Source organism: Pseudochaenichthys georgianus, chromosome 14, assembly GCF_902827115.2.
Source record: "Pseudochaenichthys georgianus chromosome 14, fPseGeo1.2, whole genome shotgun sequence".
NCBI classification, from domain to species: domain Eukaryota; kingdom Metazoa; phylum Chordata; class Actinopteri; order Perciformes; family Channichthyidae; genus Pseudochaenichthys; species Pseudochaenichthys georgianus.
The window spans coordinates 4,984,171-5,005,568 of NC_047516.1; the positions used below are offsets into that span (position 1 = coordinate 4,984,171).

Here is a 21,398-nt window from a genome sequence, read left to right on the forward strand (position 1 = left end):
TAACCGCAAACAGTCATAAGTTACCAAAATGAGACACAACAAGGAGGCAAAAAGGTGTAAAAATGTCAATAAAATGGGGGGGGGGGGAAATGTACTTAAAGGTCCCATGACATGCTTTTCCGGTTATCACCCGTCCCCTTGTGTGTTATGAAGGTTTTTATGCAGAGTCACAGACCCTCAAAGTACACCCTGTAGCGAGTAAAACTCTAACACAGAAAAGACCCGTAGGCCTATATGTGTTACAGGGTGGTTTAGGCTAGGTTGCAGCTCCACCCTGTGGACGTATTGTGCCTGTGTTATATATGTATCTGCCTCACGTGAATATACCTCAGTTGTATGATTGCCTGCTTAATGTGAATACACGGCGTTGAGACACAGCCTGAGTTGCCTTATTCATTAATGCACATACATCTACAAACATGGTGTCAGAAGCTCAAATAGGACCCAGCTGTGGATTGCATGCTACTGTCCGTCGCTGAAACAGAGTGCGTTTATTTGTTTTGGTGAGGTTTAGCAGTTTCAGTTAGCCTGTTAGCATTAGCGTCACGTTGGAACAATGGCATCCAGCATCCCACCTCCGGAGCCTATGAAGATGGCGGGGGACATCCACGGCAACTGGGTGAGCTTTCGAGCAGAATTTGAGGATTATCTGCTTGCGACTGGGCTCAGCGAGAAAGTAAATCCGGTACAAGCAGCTGCGCTCAGGAGGCTAATAGAGAGGCGAAGTCCCTCCCTTTCCGGGAGCCTCCATGGGACCCCGGAAGCGTAAAATTATACATTGAAGTCAATGGAGAGAGAAAGGTTATCTTTTGATCCCGTTTGAATTGTGCCACGAATGACACATATGATGTTTGTCAATTTAAAAGAATATTTTGCAAGTCAAAAAAATTAAAATGTGTCGTAAAACTGTGAAGTTACACATTTTTTTGTGTGAAACCGCTGAGTGAACTACAGGTCTCTCGTCTCGCACAATACGCGTCACCATCACAAAGACGGCCGTCACGTTAGCACGTTTCACCTGTTTCTTTCAGAATGAGAATAAAAGTATAAAACGAGGTGACTACAAGTCTGGACACGTTGAGAGCTGTACATACACGAAAGGGGAGTTAGTCGGTTCTGTAAGAGCAGCGGGACCGGCTTTACAAGGTTTCGGTGAGTAATATGAGTGCAATGTGTAACGTTAATGTCAGCTAGCTAACATTAGCTAACAAGGTACACTAACGTGTTTTGTTTTAGTAACTAGTTTTCTCCTTAAGAACTTCGTGGTCTCTGTGTATGCTGTGGATAACATTAGTGTTCACAAGAACAAGGTACACTCCCGTGTTTTGTTTTAGTTGCTCTTCAGATTGAAGCGGACAGTTTTATATAGTCTATACTGTATGTGTGATCTCCTTTTACATCTCGTTGTGTCATTTGAGTTTATTTGCTGTGTGTAGATTCAAGGATTTTGGTGACATGAACATGACCATCGCGGAGGCAGCCCAGTTACCATCCTTCTGTCTCCGTGAGGAGGGTGGGTCATATATCACCCATACTGGCACCAGGTCCAAGGGCAGCTGCACATCACAGACCGGAGTCTGCTACTTTGTTGTGTGGACCACGAAGGAGGCGATCATCATCCCCATCCCCAAAGACCCTGCATGGCATGGAAATCTCCTCCTCCTGGAACAATTCTACACCCAGCATATGCTCCCTGTGTTGGCCAGTAGAGAGGAGGACATTTAAATAAACATACTCTTAACACCCTCAGACTCTGCGTTGTGTTCCGTATGTGTGATGGGGTGTTATGCAGAGGGGAGGAAAACAGGACACAGCAGATTGGGATTGTGGTGGAGACGCTGAGCAGTTATTTCATTGTTGCATGTAATTATTATTATACTGCGTGCTTCTTAGTTATTCCATCTTTTGCTGTAACATGGATCTGTATGTAACTCTATATTTACTTGTTATCTACCACACTTCCTTCTACATCATACACCATCATTATACATGATGGTGTATATAGGATATATATATATTTGTATACATTACATATCTGTAAATTGTATAATTTAATTTTTCGTATTTGGGATTGTTGGAAACGTCTTTTTGATCTCTCTGTCTATAAACACAAACTGAGTAAGATTGACAATAAAGTTGACTTTGAAAAATATATATATTCTTTATGAAAATAGTTGACTGTTGGAGAAATGAATCCAAATGAAACGTTGGACTGAACTACAACTACGCCTTTAAATCTCTACGGACTGTTCTTCAGTGGGATGGCAAGTTCCTATCTTTAAACATTTATTAGTTTTTTCTCAGAACAGATTTGATTGAAGTTAATTTAACTTTGCCGACCATGTAAGGTCATTATTAAAAAGGTACAATCAATTTGTTTAGGGTTGACTAAAATAATGATAAACATTTCATTTGGATAATTTACTGACAGAATAAGAAACTCAATAATGCTCTACTCACCTGTTCCTTTTTATAAAGTGAAACAGTTGAAACGATAGATTTTTAGTAAACTTAAAAACAACCTTCTCCAAAAGCTATCAAGGAATATACCGAATACTTGTTTTAGAACTTTATTACATATTATTTGTATATAGTTTGAATGATCCATAATTGACAGAAGCTTGTGTTTACACTGACCTGTCACTCATATATTAATGTCTTTGTAACTTCAGTAAACCACTACCTCACTCATTTCTTTCATTCATCACGGTTCAGTAAACTAAGTGACACATGAACCAGTTTAATCATTATAATAACGTAGGATTGCAACTCTTTGAAACTGTAGGTGGCTCTTAAAAGAGCCGTTGTGTTTGGGTGTGCTGGTCTCAGGTCAGTCTAAGCCCTCTCTCCGCGGATGCAGCTGGATGTCCTTGGGCATGATGGTGACCCTCTTTGCTTGGTTCATCTTACTGGGGGGGCAGCTACATGGATGTCGGTGCAGTCCACAGTCATTGTGCAGTTGAAGGCAGAATGGATGTATTATTGACTCCGAATGAAGCACAACTTCATGTCATACAATGCATTGACTTTATTTGTAATTGTGTGAAAACATATGAGCATTGATTAGCAAGCAGGACCTGCAGGAACAGAGCACGGTGATGGATGGAGCTGGGAAGAGAGAAGAATAAAGAAAACAGATCAACTTCATTTTCGGATATTAAAAATACAATTTCAAAACAAGTTGCCGCTCCTACAGTTTCCTAGTGTGTAAAGATGATTTCACTTGACCTATGCAAAATATCACACTCAATACATGTGTGTCTCTGGGGGGTGCATTGTGCCTTTGATGTATATAAATAATATACCATAACCAAATACTATTACGTACAGTGGAAATCAGGTTGCCAGGGCAGGTCAGTGTGCATGTTCCTCAGGGTCTCAGCAGTTACAGGTGAGGGAAAGGAAATAAAAGAGAAAAAGGTCAGTAACAACACTTTAAAGTAACAACACTTTGAATAATTATCTCTTTTAATAATGTTCTCTCAGTAATCACTCAACTACTGTCTTTCCAACAAACAGATTGACTCACCCTTACTGTCATCACAATGAAACACGTCCAGAAGAATGTCATGCAAAGCTCCCTGCCTGCCTTCGACTCTCCCTGACTGCTTCCCTAGCACCCGGTGGATGGCGCAGTATAGGCTACTCTTCAAATGTTTCACGAAATACTTACCATCTACTCTTTCTCTTACTTCATGTAATAAAATAATAACTTCATGGTAAGGCTACTAAAAATGACAAGGCTAAGTAATGTAATGCTAACTAACGTGCTCGCTACTCGTCGCTACTAGCTAGGTAGCTAACTTGACTATATGTTCCATGCACAACATGTGTATTACCTGATATGTCTGAATCCGGCGACTCCTGGTCCTTTCATCAGACGGCAATCGATAGAACGAGCAAGTGGTTTGATCACTTATGTGATTACAACCTGGTACAAAGCACACATGCATCTTGTAAAAGTGCATTTATTTTTAGCAATCTCTTATTTATTGGAGGGAATAAATCGGTTATGAGATCTTCTTCTTCGCTTTAATTACGAGTCGCAACCACTTGGAGAATTATCGCCTGTGACATCACTTACGCGAGCCAGAATGGGATTTGGGATTTGTAGTCTTTGTAGTCGCGTATTTTTCATAGTCTTATATTTCAACAGTTTTACGACAAAATGTGACTTTTTTGACATGGAACTTATTGTTTAAGATTGAGAAACATCATATGTGTAGTTCGTGGCACAATTCAAACGGGATCAAAAGATACGTGTTCTCTCTCCATTGAATTCAATGTTAATTTTTCGCTTCCGGGGTCCCATGGGCCGGAAGTAGATGGGCGTGACTTCGCCTCTCTATGGGGAACGACTGCCGACATGTTTACAAACACAACCTGGGACTCACCGCGGACCAACAAAAAGATGCGGGTGCTATACTGGTGGCACTGGAGCAATACTTCACACTCGCAAAGAACGTAATCTTTGAGAGGTACGTTTTTGGCAACCTTAAACAAGAGGATGGAGAGCTCTTGGATGCGTTTGCTACCAGGCTGAGGGAAAAGGCTGCCTCTTGTGAATATGGAGCTATAAAAGATGAACTCATAAGGGACAGGCTTGTTCTCGGGATAACTGACGAGGGTGCTAGACGTCGCTTACTAAGGGAAAATGACCTTAAATTGGACGAGGCCATTAAAATTTGCCGTGCAGCCGAGGTCATGGACAGCAAGTTAAAAACCATGTCACTGGGCAGCTCTGGACCTGGGGACAGCATTAATGCCACACAAGGACAGCGATATGGACGGAGGTCTGGCAGCAGGCCATCCGAGTCCACCAACACATCTGCACAACCACAGAGCATGAGAGACGCTGGTGAATGCAAGTACTGTGGCACACGGCACAAGCGTGGGCGGGACCTGTGCCCTGCTTTTGGTAAATCGTGCCGCTCGTGTGGCGCTGCTAACCATTTTGCAAAAGTATGCATGAAAAGAGGCCAGCAGGCACGTCAGTTGAATGCTGTGGATGACCCGTTGCCAGGGGAACTGGAGGACAGCGATGAGAGAGACGTGTACACAGCAGAGAGCGTGGGGGCTGTGAACACTCGAGGTAAAAAGTGGTTTGTCAACCTGCCACTGCAAAGTGGGGTTCAGAGGTGCCAGCTCGACTCTGGAGCCACTTGCAATGTGATGAGCATCAAGGACAAGACAACACTGGCGCCTAGAACGCCTCTTCTGAAGAGTCTCACCAGATTAAAACTATACAACAGTGAGTGGATGAGCTCACTAGGGGTGTACAGCACACAATGCGTCATTAGGGGTAAGACGCACAGACTGGACTTTGAGATTGTGCATACTGGCCAGAGGCCCTTGCTTTCGGGTGAGACATGTGAGAGACTTGGTCTGATACGCTTCACCATTCCTGAGGAGCTGAATAAGGTGGAGCACTGCAGGAAGGGAGACCTGACCAAGGAGTGTCTGGTCAGCACCTACCACGACGTGTTCACCAGCCCTGTTGAGTCTCTGCCCGGTGATATTCACTTTGAGCTGGACAGCACTGTGGCACCGGTGCAGTGTGCTCCCAGGAATGTTCCAGTGGCCCTCAAGGCAGCTGTTAAGGCTCAGCTTGATCGATATGAAGAGGAGGGACACTTGACCACAGTCACTCAACCTACGGACTGGATTAGCAAACTAGTCATAGTGAAAAAGCCAGACAAATTGAGACTATGCATTGACCCGAAGGCTCTCAACCGTGCTCTGAAACGGTCCCACTACCTTATGCCCACTTTAGATGACGTGTTGTATAAGCTGCCAAAGGCACGTATATTCACCCTGGTGGATGCACGTGATGCATTCCTGCAGTGCCGCTTGGATGAAGAAAGCAGCCTGATGACAACATTCTGGACACCGTGGGGTAGGAAACGCTGGCTGAAACTCCCTTTCGGTGTGTCAGTTGCCCCAGAGCTGTATCAAAGGAAGCAGCATGAGCTGCTGGCCGGCTTGACAGGGATTGAGCCCATAGCCGATGACATCCTTATAGTCGGCTGTGGGGACACAGAGGATCAGGCCAATCGCGACCATGACACAAACCTCATCGCTCTGATGGACAGATGCAGGGAAGTAAAACTGAGACTGGGCCTGAAAAAGCTGCAGTTCCGAGTGAAGGAGGTCCGCTTCCACGGCCACATACTGTCCGCGGAGGGCCTCAAGGCTGACCCTGAAAAAGTCAGGGCGGTTCTGGACATGCCAAACCCCACAGATGCAAAAGGGGTCCAGCGGTGTGTCGGATTTGTGAACTATCTGTCCAGATTCATGCCACGCTTGTCAGCGGTATGTGAGCCGCTGAGGAGACTGCTGGACAAGGATGTGATGTGGCACTGGCTGCCCAAACATGATGCCGCCATGAAGGAAATCAAGGCACTGGTCACGGCGGTGCCAGTCCTAAGGTACTATGACGTCCGCAAGCCAGTCACCGTACAGAGCGACTCCAGTCAGGCGGGTCTGGGCTGCTGCTTGCTTCAAGGGGGACAGCCTGTCGCATTCGCCTCCCGGGCATTGACCCAAACAGAGCAAAATTACGCACAGATTGAAAAGGAGTGCCTGAGCATCGTATTCGCCTGCCAACGCTTCCACTACTACCTATATGGGAGGGGTGATGTGACTGCAGAGACCGACCACCGCCCGCTGGTGTCCATCTTCACCAAGCCCCTCCTCAGTGCGCCAAAGCGCCTTCAGAGCATGCTCCTCACACTTCAGAACTACTGCCTTGCGGTGGTATACAAGCCAGGCCCTGAGATGTACATAAGTGACACGCTCAGCAGAGCCACCACCCCGCCACAGAGAACAGACACACTGTACCAACGTGAGATGGTCTGCAGCATGCAGCAGGAGCAGGGTGACACGGCGGCCATTCAGCAGGCAGACTATTTAAATGTCAGCAGCCAACGCCTGGCACAGATTCGGACACACACTGAGGAGGATGTGTGTCTTCAAACACTTAAGTCTGTCGTGCTGGAGGGATGGCCAGGACACAAAGAGGAGACCCCTGTAGCCGTCAGGGACTACTGGGCCATCAGAGATGAGATAAGTGCCCAGGATGGCGTGCTGTTCAGGAGTCAGCGCGTCATCATTCCAAAAGCTATGCGCCCGGAAATGCTGAGACGGATCCACTACAACCACGTGGGGGGCGAGGCGTGCTACAGGCAGGCCCGTGATACACTTTACTGGCCCGGTATGCAAGGGGAAGTCAAGGATTATGTGCAAAAGTGCTCTGTGTGCAATGAGTATGCACACGAACAACAGAAAGAGACTATGATGTCACACCCGCTCCCCACACGTCCCTGGCAGCTAGTAAGCATGGATCTGTACAGCTACGCAGCACAGAACTTCTTGCTCGTGGTGGACCATTATTCTGACTTTTGGGAGATCGACCTCCTCCCTGACCTATCAGCGGACACCACGATCCGTAGATGCAAGGCACAGTTTGAACGCTATGGTGTCCCAGACAGGGCCATTTCGGATGGTGGAGGCCAGTTTGCCGGTGGAGAGTTCCGGGCGTTTGCGAGAGAGTGGGGTTTTGAGCATGTCATGTCCTCACCGAGGCACCCAAAAGCTAACGGCAAAGCGGAGTCAGCAGTGAAAATTGTAAAGAGCCTGTGCAGAAGGGCAGACCGTGCCAAAGAGGACCCCTGGAGGGCCATATTGCATTGGAGAAATACGCCCACTGAGGGTATGCATTGCAGCCCAGCACAGCGGCTTATGTCGCGGAGACTGAGAACCCTTCTCCCTGTGGCCGACCAGCTACTGGTGCCTCAGGTCGTCATGGGTGTTTCTGACAAGCTGAAAATGAAACATCAAGCAGCAAAGCTGACATATGACAGATCAGCCAAGGATCTGCCGGAGCTGAACGTCGGCCAGCCCATACGGATGAAGCCACTCCCAGGAGACAGGACGGGCAGATGGAGGAGAGGTGTGTGCCTTCAGCAGTTGGGACTCCGGTCCTATCTGGTCAGTGTGGAGGGGACCACGTATCGGCCGTGAGTTACAGGGCCGGGCCATCTCCCGGAGCGGACGGCTGATTAGACCTCCTGACAGACTTGACCTCTAGGTCACGCACACACACACACACACACACACACACACACACACACACACACACACACACACACACACACACACACACACACACACACACACACACACACACACACACACACACACACACACACACACACACACACACACACACACACACACACACACACACACACACACACACTTGGACTGTGCGCACTCCAACACACATGGAAGATAAAGATTGAAAAAAAGTAGAGAGATTGTAAAAGAGATTGTAAAACAAATGTGATTGATTGTTCTGAGTTTATTGCTGATGTGTTCGGATCCGGCTATTATTGAAGTGTCTCTGCTATGTGCACTATTTGTTGTTGAAATCATTTGATTAATGTTCTGATTGAAGGTCAACAGTTTAATGGCAGTATTGATCCTGTGTTGTTACTTAACAAAAGGAAGGGAGATGTTACAGGGTGGTTTAGGCTAGGTTGCAGCTCCACCCTGTGGACGTATTGTGCCTGTGTTATATATATATCGGCCTCACGTGAATATACCTCAGTTGTATGATTGCCTGCTTAATGTGAATACACGGCGTTGAGACACAGCCTGAGTTGCCTTATTAATTAATGCACATACATCTACAAACAATATGCTGCCCCAGAACGCCTCGTTGGACATTTCTCTTTTTCCATTTGTTTCTTCCTGCTCACTGTGACGTAACGACGACCAAATGTACCAATCAGTGGAGCTCCTCATACACACACACACACACTCAATCAGCCTTATCTTTTCTCAGGCTGTGACGGAGCGTCCACACTACAGCTTCAAAAATAGCTTGGAGCTGGGCGTGTCTGGAGCTTGGGGATTTTATTCAAGCAACACGACCAACAACCAATCACATGAATCTCCCGCCCCCGACATACAGAGCAAAAAACCCCGGGGATTGTATGCGAGCAATATATATATAAACTCCCCAAACAGGCGAAAACCTACCAGTTTCACCCACTGTCTCTGCCACCTCCCTCCATGCCTGGTTCCTCCGGTTTGTATCCCGGTAGGTGAAGAGGGTCTGGTCATACAAAACCGGGTGATTCGCTACGGCGATAGTTAGTTTCTCCTCCATCTTTTTTTGAAATATAGAAATGAACGGCGGGATATCTCTCCCAGCTTAGACGCGGTTTGATTGGCTACGGCTTCAGCTGTCAGATTTTGGGAAACGGGATTTGATTGGCTGGCGCTGGCTACTCCGGCGTCTCAGGCGACAGAAGTTGAACATTCAACTTCTGTCGCCTGAGACGCCTGAGACGGACCGCTCTGCTACCCACAATTCAGTTCGGCGAAAAAGCGCGGCTACGTGACGTCACCCCATTGAAAGTGAATGGGCAGATTGGAGCTTTCGACGCTGTCGACGCTGTAGTGTAGACGGGCCGTAAGTGTACTGTGTGTGTGTGCTCAGGCTGAGTTCCTCTGTGTCTCGCTGTCTCGCAGACCCCACGCAGCAACCAGGAAACAACACCAGTAACCCAGCTCACACTGTCCGCTCCTCGAGCCTCAAAGGGCGGAGCAGCGTGCCGCGCAACGTCCCGCCAACACGGCACCCAGACCCCACGCAGCATTCTCATCTGTTTGTCATTACTGGTGTCATTTCCTGGTTGCTAACAAACGCCATTGTAAGTTAACACATAATCACTGATGTTCTGCTGTAATGGCGGTGGACTCATCAGAACAGAGTGGGCGAGCTGACCAATCAGAGCACAGTGGGCTCACAGGGAGGGGCAGGAGCTCCAACAAACCGTTTAGGACAGAGAGTGAATACACATACAGTAGGCCTACTATCAGAGATGCTGTTTGAGAAACCAATGTGAGTTTGGAACATTGAACAATATAAATCTATTTAGTAGACCTCAACAATGTGGATTTGTTGTCAAGGACAATTTAACTACAGAAAAACATGTTCTTTTTATGTATGCTTTATTGACTCTTTATTTTTGAGTCATTCTTCAGAAAAACATGTCTTCTTCCATATCGTCCAGGATTGTAGTAGCAGTCCACTCAACCTGATCTCACCAGAATGCGTGACTCCACCACGACTTCTTAACACCACAATGCGTGGTGGAGTCACGAACTTTGTTACATTTGCGTGTCGGCACCACGCAAACAACCCCAATGTAAAGTGAATGAGGCTCCCTTGTCGTGGTGCACACACGCATTTCTACAACGTCCCGCAGTGAGCTTTTATTCTATACAACGTTTTTTAAATCTACTTTATAGCTTGTAGTAACTCACGGGAGGCTTCTTTTATTTTATTTGTATTCATAATTATTATTATTTTTTGTCCGAATGTAAAAATTACATTAGTTACGAATTTGTGTTCTCAAAAAACAGTGCATTGTGTGTAATGCAACTGTGATTTTTATTAAATTGGTTAGTTTTTAAGGAAGGCCAGAGCTTCAGCTGTGTCCAATAGATTGTTCCCTTTAGTTAACGTTATTTAAAAGATATTGATCATGTCCCCTGTATTGTATTACGAGCGTCCATTCCCATTGGATAACGGAGAATCTTACACCCGGAAGTAAGTAGTCTATTCTCCTTACTGTCGATTGATTTTACAGTGATATCTGCACTACTCATCGACTAAAAAACACCAGATTATCCTTGTTAATTACACAACATTGATTGGTTTAAATTGTGTGCAATGCTTTTGTATTTTTTCCCTTCGATTCGGAGAAACAAATCTTTTTTCGGAGTAAATGATGGCAGAAGACACTACACTACCCAGAATCCCCAGCTATCATTTCTCCCTGCAGAAAAAGAAAACATGGCCGAACTTCGTTTTATTCTGGGTGTAAAATGCCTATTTTAAAGTTAGTTTGGCTATTAAAATGCGTTTTGATGTCATTTGATGCGAGAAATATGAGTTGTTATTTCAGATTATGTGTGCAGTGGATGTACATGATCTTTAGTTTGCTAGTTATTACGAAGATTACTTCAGGAAATTGCGTCCAACGTTTTCATTGTTACCAAGGTGGTTGCTAGGGACGCTGCTATCGATATTATTTCTGTTATGTTGTGTAACTGTTTAATGGTGTTATCTTTATTGCTACCCCCTTCCCCGTCAATGTATAGTGTTGGTCCACAGCGCAAACATATTAGTTAACAAAATCCGCATCTAAAGATACGTTATTTCCCCCTGTGCAATTCCAGTCTCACATCTCACAGCACATCGTCATTAACAAATACCGGAAACAGATCGAAAACGTTTAAAGAAAATAAAATAATACCTTATTCCGAGTGTGCTTGCTTTTCTCTTTGAAAGTCATCACATAACGGCATTGTAATACACGGTTCGGCTGCATTAAATATTACATATCTGCCGTAGTTCTGTATTTATAGAGCCCTGATGAGAAGACAAACATGAGGAACTGAAAACGTGACGTGGATCATAAATATATCAGCCATTAAACAACATCTTACATTTCTTTTCACACAATACGTCTCTTTGCCGTATCAACACTAATTCGGCTCACTTTTATATTTGATCCAATTGGTAGATAGGCTGTATTTACACCATAAAGGTGCACAGATGATATAAAGAGACACCTGGTGGTTAAAGCATGTTATTGAATTTCATTATTTTTATTATTAGATATTAATAGGATCCCTATAAAGTATATTCATTACTCGTTATTCTCTACTAATAGTTAATTAAAGACTGTATATAATGACTATTTTGCACATCCCGTTCAAGATTTCAAGATTTTCTAAGGTTTATTGACAGATCATATAGGCCTACACAACTATGGTGTAGTTCTGCACTGAATGAAAAACTTGGGTCGCAGGTTCCTCAACAGTGCATTACAAGACATCTATCAATATTTGTGCATACCTCCAGCAATGTTAACTATGTTGAAGCACTTATTTTAACTGATATTATACATAATGTATTATGCTCTTATAAGATGTATGTAGATATTTCATCTCCGGCCTTGTCAGGTATTGAACAATCAATAAATAAAGAACACAGAATTGTTAAATATAAAACACAGAATTTGTGTGATTATACTAAATGATTTTCAAATAAACACCACTGCAGATTTAACTGTTACACATGCTGATGTAACGCAAATGTTCCAACTTGGGATCAATAAAGTATATCTTATCTTAAGCTGATCGATGGCTACTGCCATATTTGCAAAATGTGCCTATGAACCTTGACAAGTGCATGTTTCAGGCTTATCAATTAATGTAATGTAATGTAATGTTATCAATTAACAACAGGAGGGGTCACAAACATAAGTCCAGCTGTTAAATAAAGCTCTTCTGACCTTAGCTGGCGTGTGGGTATATATATTAATACTGCCCATTATGGGCACCAGCAATTTTCACCCATTTATTAATTATATGTTTTAAATGTGAGTGTTTCCTGTCCCCTAAACCTCCAGGGATGTACACAGTTTAATACTGGCAACTTCTTATTATGGGAAATACGAAAACGTCTTTTAAAACTACAACTCCCAGTAGATGTTGCGAAACAGAATAGCCAGCATGTGTAGTTCTGGGGACGGGGTGGGGGAGGGGGGGGGACGCGGTGGACCCGTTCAAATCCAGTTTTGAACAGTCTGCCGTGGTTCCATCCCATTTCAAGTGCTGTTCGAGGCTCGGTAACCCTCGGAGCACACTCTCCAATCACAGAGCTTGAGGACTATCACGGGGTTTGTCAAACAGAGCACATGGTGTAGTCCAAACGATAGCTGGGGATTCTGGGTAGTGTAGTGTCTTCATTGCCTTTAAGGGCAGTTGACACAAACGAATGCCGTGCTTCCATGAGCGTCCATAGAAGCACATGGACATCCCGGAAAGCTGAAAATGGACGCTAAGGGCCCCCCCCTTGCGTTGAAAATGGACGCTAAGGCCCCCCCCCCTCGCGTTGAAAATGGACGCTAAGGCCCCCCCCCTTGCGTTGGAAAAAGCCGGCAGGGGACTTGACATAACGTCAACATAGGCCGACCTGGGAGTGAGGATGTGTTGTCTACGCCACTACATACTTACATTTAAATGTGTGCTGCGTCGGTTCAGCCATTCTCCGCAAGGGTTTATGATATTGGTCCGTGCGCAAAGCATTGTGGGGATTTTAAGGACGCGAAGTCTACCCATGTGCAGCCTCGAAATTTCCCCCAAACCAAGGACGCGGCCTTGGTGGAATTCCAAGCATGCTGGAGATTGGAACAGTCCTTCGGCGGCACTCGATGACGTAGTATCCTTGAAATATTGGCTTGGAAGCCAGAATCTTCGAGATTGAGAAACAGCCACAGACTGCGTGATAACCGAGAGAAGAAGAACAGACTGTGTGATATAAACAAACAACAAATAGCGTGTGCGTTCCATTTTCTCTCTACAGCGAGAAGCTCACGGGGCTTTCCCGAACCTGAGTCGAGAGCTGGAGTTAAATGAAATCTCACATTTGCCTTCTTAATCGTTTGTTTGTGTCCCTCACTTCCGTTTCGCTTCTCATGCACTGATTCGCTAGCTGAACAGCCAATCAGAGTGATTTATTTGACCGACAGCCTTCGGCTTGTCGAATCGGTAGGTCTTCGGCCATAAAGGTGTATTAAAGGAATATTCTGCGTCTCAGGCATAAGCTCGCAGATTTCAAGAAAATAATAAATGCTATGTCCTATGGTTTTTGTGCTCAGCTTTGTTGGAGGGCCCACAGACCTCTGCAACGTGGGTACATTGAAGTTTACAGTACATACGTTTTCTAAAGTCTTACATTTCATGCTAGAGCTTTTTAAAAACCAGACCGTTGCTACGTTTGATTTTGTTGTTGTTCAACTTGACTACTCAAGGTATCAATAATGTATTTATAATTGAAAATCCTGTGTAGAAGAGCATGTACCTTAACTACTCTTTGAGTATCAATAAACTACCTGGTTACCAAGCGTTCTAACACTGCACTAAAGGGAGAGGACAATGCACGACACCAGAGACAAGGTCAAAAGGAACAAAGGCTATATTTTCTCTGGTGTTGGTCATCCCCTCCTCTGCCATCTGGGAAGTCTCTTTCTACATCCATTACGGTCATGCGGCGATAAAAACCCTTCAACACCAGCATGAGGCGTGTGGCGCAGTGGCTTGGTGTTTGGATCAGGGGGTCACAGGTTCAAACCCCACTGCAGTCAGCATGTCGTTGCGTCCCTGAGACTCTTCCCCCCAAATTGCTCCTGTGGGGATTGTCCACTGTATCGAGTATGTAAGTCGCTTTGGAGAAAAGCGTCTAACAAGTGACATGTAATGTAATGTAATATCCCACACATACACATGTAGCACACACGTTCTACCAAACACACATGTACACTTGAAATCCAAGCAAACACACAATTCATGGCAGCAAACTGAACTGAATGTTCTTGCAAATATAATTTAAAATGTACCACAAAATAACCTATAAATAAAACATCTTTGATTTAGATACAGTGTCTATATTGCACTGGTCCACCAAAGAACACTGAATGACTACCTCTTGTTCAAAAGTAGCTGTAGTTTTTAGTTGACATTTTGTGCCATGTTTTAAATGTGACTTTTTTTCATGTACCATATATACGAGAAATATAACATGACACATAACCTATTTATATCATGAGAAAATTTAAATTGAATGCAGTACATAACACATAAAGAATAATACATATAAAGTACTACATCAGTGCAGTGTGTATAACGTCCAAAACACAGTTGTATGTCTTGAAAACATAGAGTTAGAAACCTGAATTAACCAGTTTCTTTTAGACCCAGAATATTGGAAACATTTCTTAATTTACTCTTAAAACTGTTAATTAATTTTGGTTGCGGTTGATTCTCCTTTTTCAGGAGGTGATAGCGGATACCCATGGAGGATTCTGGGAATTGAGTCCCATGGCTCGGTTGTCATGGTGAGTTCCAAACATGCCATCATGTCATTGTAGGATGTTGGCAGAGCTCCGATGACATCAGGTGCTCCAAGTGCTTTTATCTGCTCGTGACATCACCATGAGGTCACAGGTCATTCCAAAATAGTTAGCAAATAGGACCCAGGCTCTGAGCCAGCACAAACAACTTTCCTTCAGAGCGACCTGACACATCTTGAGCAGAGACACACCAGTGACAGACTTCCTCGACACAGAAAGCTAGGAAATATTCTACCTGCTAAAGATGGAGCGAGGGAGAGCCCATAAGATGGCCCTGGACCCCCACACCGTGCAGGACTCACAAAGAGAGCAGAGCAATATGCTCGAGCACAAGCCTGCTAACAGTTCTGATGCTAACTCCCGGCTCAGCAGAGCACTGGAGGAGGCTAAACGAGAGCTGGCTTGTCAGAAGTGCTTCAACCAAGAGATCCTCAAAAGGGAGAAGGAGGCACAGGAAGAACTGGGCCAGACTACATTGCAGTTAGGTCAGGAGAAATCCCTCAAGCTGATGCACGCCAAGAGAAGTAGGTCTATGCATAAAGAGCTGGAGAGGCTGAAGAGGAGCTGTAACCAAGACGACGTCAGCAGCTCCAGGATTGCAGCTATCGAGAGCAAATGTCTCCGGGAGAAGAAGAAGACGGTTCTTCAGGAGGATTTTGAGGAGCTCAAAGTGGCGCATATTATCACTCAAGCTAAGCTCTCAAAAGAGCTGCAGTTTGAGAAAGACAAGAGCGCAGCTCTTCAGCGAGAAGTTGAACAGCTGAGACGTTCCTCACCAAGCTCCCAGATGAAGAGGCAGAGCCCGAAGATACAGTGGACTCAACCTGATCTCACCAGAATGCGTGACTCCACCAATCTACTTTATAGCTTGTAGTAACTCACGGGAGGCTTCTTTTATTTTATTTGTATTCATAATTATTTTTATTTTTGGTCAGAATGTAAAAATTACATTAGTTACGAATTTGTGTTCTCAAAAAACAGTGCATTGTGTGTAATGCAACTGTGATTTTTATTACATTAGTTAGTTTTTAATTCTGTTATATCAATTCCTTTCTGTTTTAATTTCACAATAAAGTTAGTAGTAATATTTTGTTTTGATATTATTGTTTTTTATTAACTTCTAGACCGCTGGGTCATGTTAAGACCATCTTTTTTTTGTTGCTATGGGTTTTTTCCATCGCTTTTGTGTTACAAATATCAAAACCATAACAAAATAATATTCGTCGTAAACTAAACCGGAAACAGCAGTATATTTTATTTTGTTAACACTGTAAACTTGACAGCCTTTTAACCTATGCTTTTAACCCAAACCACCTACTGGTTAAAGCACGTTATTACACGTTTAGAGTAATTGCAATGCAGGAAGATTGTGTTGCTTTTTAATGACTGTTTAAAATGCCTTTTTCTTAATGTCTTTCATTTTTGTAACGCACTTTTGAATGTGTTATATTTTATGAAAACATTTAAATATTAAGAGTACATACAAAATAGTGGGAAAGTAGAAGGTCAATTATATAAATATAGAATAGAAAATATCAAGAAGATACTCAAATGATATCTAGAGTAAAACAGTTTAGTGCCTGATAGGATGATGTGCTAACTAATAAGGCTTTAATTAAAGAAATGTGCAGAATACGACAGTGTAATGGTGGAAGTATACACACATTGATAGATGTCTTGTAATGCACTGTTGAGGAACCTGTGACCCACGTTTTTCATTCATTGCATAACTACACTGTTGTGTATATGATATGTCAATAAACCTTAGACAATCTTGAAATCTTGAAAGGGATGTGCAAAATAGCAATTATATACAGTCTTTAATGAACTATTAGAGAATAACGAGTAATGAATATGCTTTAAACGGATCTGCAGATAAATATGTAGTCTTCTCAAGCACCAACTATCAAATATCTCGCCTGATTGTTGGCACTTGACAATCACCTTCACTGAATTTCATTCAGGTGTAACTAAAGTCTGATTTAAGGTTGTTTATATTTCACATCATTAATCCAAATCTGTAAAGTAACTAAAATAAATGTAGTGGAGTAAAAATACCAGGTTAACCTTAAAGAAAGCCCTCAGGATTATAAAAGACCCCATCACCCCAGCCACAAACTGTTCTGTCTGCTGCAGTCTGGCAGGCGGTACCGCAGCATCCGGACTAAAACCACCAGACACAGAGACAGCTTCATCCCACAGGCTATACGATTATTAAACACCTGAATATAGAAATAACATTCATCTGGCTGCTACTTAGAAATTATTTATCTAATATATCATATTCCAATCACTTGTATATAGACTCTTATTGCACTATTTCTCCTTGTGAGCATCCATTCCCATTGGATAACGGAGAATTTTACACCCGGAAGTAAGTACTCCTCTTACTGTCGATTGATTTTACAGTGATATCTGCACTACTCATCGACTAAAAAACACCAGATTATCCTTGTTAATTACACAACATTGATTGGTTTAAATTGTGTGCAATGCTTTTGTATTTTTCCCCTTCGATTCGGAGAAACAAATATGTTTTCTGAGTAAAGGATGGCAGAAGACACTACACTACCCAGAATCCCCAGCTATCGTTTGGCCTACACCATGTGCTCTGTTTGACAAACCCCGTTTTTTTCACCATTCATTCCGATGGCTGGCGTCTATGTCACATGATCTTCAAATTTCTCCCTGCAGAAAAAGAAAACATGGCCGAAATTCGTTTTATTCTCGTGGAAAATGCCTAGTTTAAAATTAGTTTGGCCATTAAAATGCGTTTTGATGTCATTTGATGCGAGAAATATGAGTTGTTATTTCAGATTATGTGTGCAGTGGATGTACATGATCTTTAGTTTGCTCGTTATTACGAAGATTACTTCAGGAAATCGCAACGTTTTCATTGTTACCAAGGTGGTTGCTAGGGACGCTGCTATCGATATTATTTCTGTTATGTTGTGTAACTGTTTAATGGTGTTATCTTTATTGCTACCCCCTTCCCCGTCAATGTATAGTGTTGGTCCACAGCCTAAACATATTAGTTTAACAAAATCCGCATCTAAAGATAGCCTACGTTATTTCCCCCCTGTGCAATTCCAGTCTCACATCTCAGAGCACATCGTCATTAATAAATACCGGAAACAGACCAAAATAATAATAATACCTTATTCCGAGTGTGCTTGCTTTTCTCTTTGAAAGTCATCACATAACGGCATTGTAATACACGGTTCGGCTGCATTACATATTACATATCTGCCGTAGTTCTGTATTTATAGAGCCCTGATGAGAAGACAAACATGAGGAACTGAAAACGTGACGTGGATCATAAATATATCAGCCATTAAACAACATCTTACATTTCTTTTCACACAATACGTCTCCTTGCAGTATCAACACTAATTCGGCTCACTTTTATATTTGATCCAATTGGTAGATAGGCTGTATTTACACCATAAAGGTGCACAGCTGATATCAAGGGACACCTGGTGGTTAAAGCATGTTATTGAATTTCAATATTTTTATTATTAGATATTAATACGATCCTATGGAAGCCCATTTCCGCCACTTGAAAAAAATAAAATCCCCATGAAAAGTCATAATTATGAGATAAAAAAGTCGAAATAATGAGATAAAAAGTCATAATTATGAGATAAGAAAGTCGAAATAATGAGATAAAAAGTCATTATAATGAGATAAAAAGTCATAATAATGAGATAAGAAAGTCATTATAATGAGCTAAAAAGTCATAATTATGAGATAAAAAAGTCGAAATAATGAGATAAAAAGTCATAATTATGAGATAAAAAAGTCGAAATAATGAGATAAAAAGTCATTATAATGAGATAAAAAGTCATAATAATGAGATAAGAAAGTCGAAATAATGAGATAAAAAGTCATAATTATGAGATAAGAAAGTCGAAATTATGAGATAAAAAGTCATAATTATGAGATAAAAAAGTCGAAATAATGAGATAAAAAGTCATAATTATGAGATAAAAAAGTCGAAATAATGAGATAAAAAGTCATAATTATGAGATAAGAAAGTCGAAATTATGAGATAAAAAGTCATAATTATGAGATAAAAAAGTCGAAATAATGAGATAAAAAGTCATAATTATGAGATAAAAAAGTCGAAATAATGAGATAAAAAGTCATAATAATGAGATAAAAAAGTCGAAATAATGAGATAAAAAGTCATTATAATGAGATAAAAAGTCATAATAATGAGATAAAAAAGTCGAAATAATGAGATAAAAAGTCATAATAATGAGATAAAAAAGTCGAAATAATGAGATAAAAAGTCATTATAATGAGATAAAAAGTCATAATAATGAGATAAGAAAGTCGAAATAATGAGATAAAAAGTCATAATTATGAGATAAGAAAGTCGAAATTATGAGATAAAAAGTCATAATTATGAGATAAAAAAGTCGAAATAATGAGATAAAAAGTCATAATTATGAGATAAAAAAGTCGAAATAATGAGATAAAAAGTCATAATTATGAGATAAAAAAGTCGAAATAATGAGATAAAAAGTCATAATAATGAGATAAGAAAGTCGAAATTATGAGATAAAAAGTCATAATTATGAGCTAAAAAGTCATAATTATGAGATAAGAAGTGCGCATGCGCTGCAGTGGCGCTGTCTTTAAAGGTCCCTTCATCACCTTGCTGCTCTCCACCATGCAAACGGCATCTAGTCCTAAATAAGGTAACTATTACAGGTGACTTTTGTAAATGTTAGATGTTACATATAGCCTATATTGCAGCTAAACTACAACAATGCAGTTTATAGCTTTGACATTACCTGTTATGAATATAATATATATATAATATATATGCCTATAGTTGTGTGGTAACGTTCACGGGTTAGAGTTAGAGCAACTCACAGCAGCAGTATGCCTACACTATTGTCATTAGTGGCGCGTTACCACAAAACTATAGGCATATATATTATAGTTCATAACGGGTAATGTCAAAGCTATGAACTGCATTGTTGTAGTTTAGCTGCAATATAGGCTATATGTAACATCTAACATTTACAAAAGTCACCTGTAATAGTTACCTTATTTAGGACTAGATAGATGCTGTTTGCATGGTGGAGAGCAGCAGGGTGATGAAGGGACCTTTAAAGACAGCGCCACTGCAGCGCATGCGCACTTCTTATCTCATAATTATGACTTTTTATCTCATTATTTCGACTTCTTATCTCATAATTATGACTTTCTATCTCATTATTCGACTTTCTTATCTCATAATTATGACTTTTTATCTCATTATTTCGACTTTTTTATCTCATAATTATGACTTTTCATGGGGATTTTATTTTTTTCAAGTGGCGGAAATGGGCTTCCATACGATCCCTATAAAGTATATTCATTACTCGTTATTCTCTACTAATTGTTAATTAAAGACTGTATGTAATGACTAGTTTGCACATCCCTTTCAAGATTTCATGATTTTCTAAGGTTTATTGACATCATATAGGCCTACACAACTGTGGTGTAGTTCTGCACTGAATGAAAAACTTGGGTTGCAGGTTCCTCAACAGTGCATTACAAGACATCTATCAATATGTGTGCATACCTCCAGCAATGTTAACTATGTTGAAGCACTTATTTTAACTGATATTATACATAATGTATTATCTTATAAGATGTAGATATTTCATCTCCGGCCTTGTCAGGTATTGAACAATCAATAAATAAAGAACACAGAATTGTTGAATATAAAACACAGAATTTATGTGATTATACTAAATGATTTTCAAATAAACACAACTGCATATTTAACTGTTACACATGCTGATGTAACGCAAATGTTCCAACTTGGGATCAATAAAGTATATCTTATCTTAAGCTGATCGATGGCTACTGCCATATTTGCAAAATGTGCCTCTGAACCTTGACAAGTGCATGTTTCAGGCTTATCAATTAATGTAATGTAATGTTATCACAGGGGTCACACACATAAGACCAGCTGTTAAATAAAGCTCTTCTGACCTTAGCTGGCATGTGGGTATATATATATTAATACTGCCCATATTGGGCACAAGCAATTTTCACCCATTTATTAATTATATGTTTTAAATGTGAGTGTTTCCTGTCCCCTAAACCTCCAGGGATGTACACAGTTTAATACTGGCAACTTCTTATTATGGGAAATACGAAAACGTCTTTTAAAACTACAACTCCCCAGTAGAGACGTGCCAGAGAGAACATGTTGCGAAACAGAATAGCCAGCATGTGTAGTTCTGGGGACGGGGTGGGGGAGGGGGACGCGGTGGACCCGTTCAAATCCAGTTTTGGACAGTCTGCCGTGGTTCCATCCCATTTCAAGTGCTGTTCGAGAATCGGCTTAACCCTCGGAGCACACTCTCCAATCACAGAGCTTGAGGACTATCACAG

At 41.8% G+C, this 21,398-nt stretch overlaps 1 long non-coding RNA gene across 1 annotated transcript; it reads left to right on the forward strand.

The window, feature by feature from the left end:
- Positions 1–625: 625 nt before the first annotated feature.
- LOC139435083 (uncharacterized) lies at positions 626–1,749 on the forward strand. The gene is made up of 2 exons (XR_011644357.1): positions 626–1,152; positions 1,437–1,749. It is a non-coding gene; the product is annotated as an uncharacterized lncRNA (long non-coding RNA).
- The last annotated feature ends 19,649 nt before the right edge of the window (positions 1,750–21,398 follow it).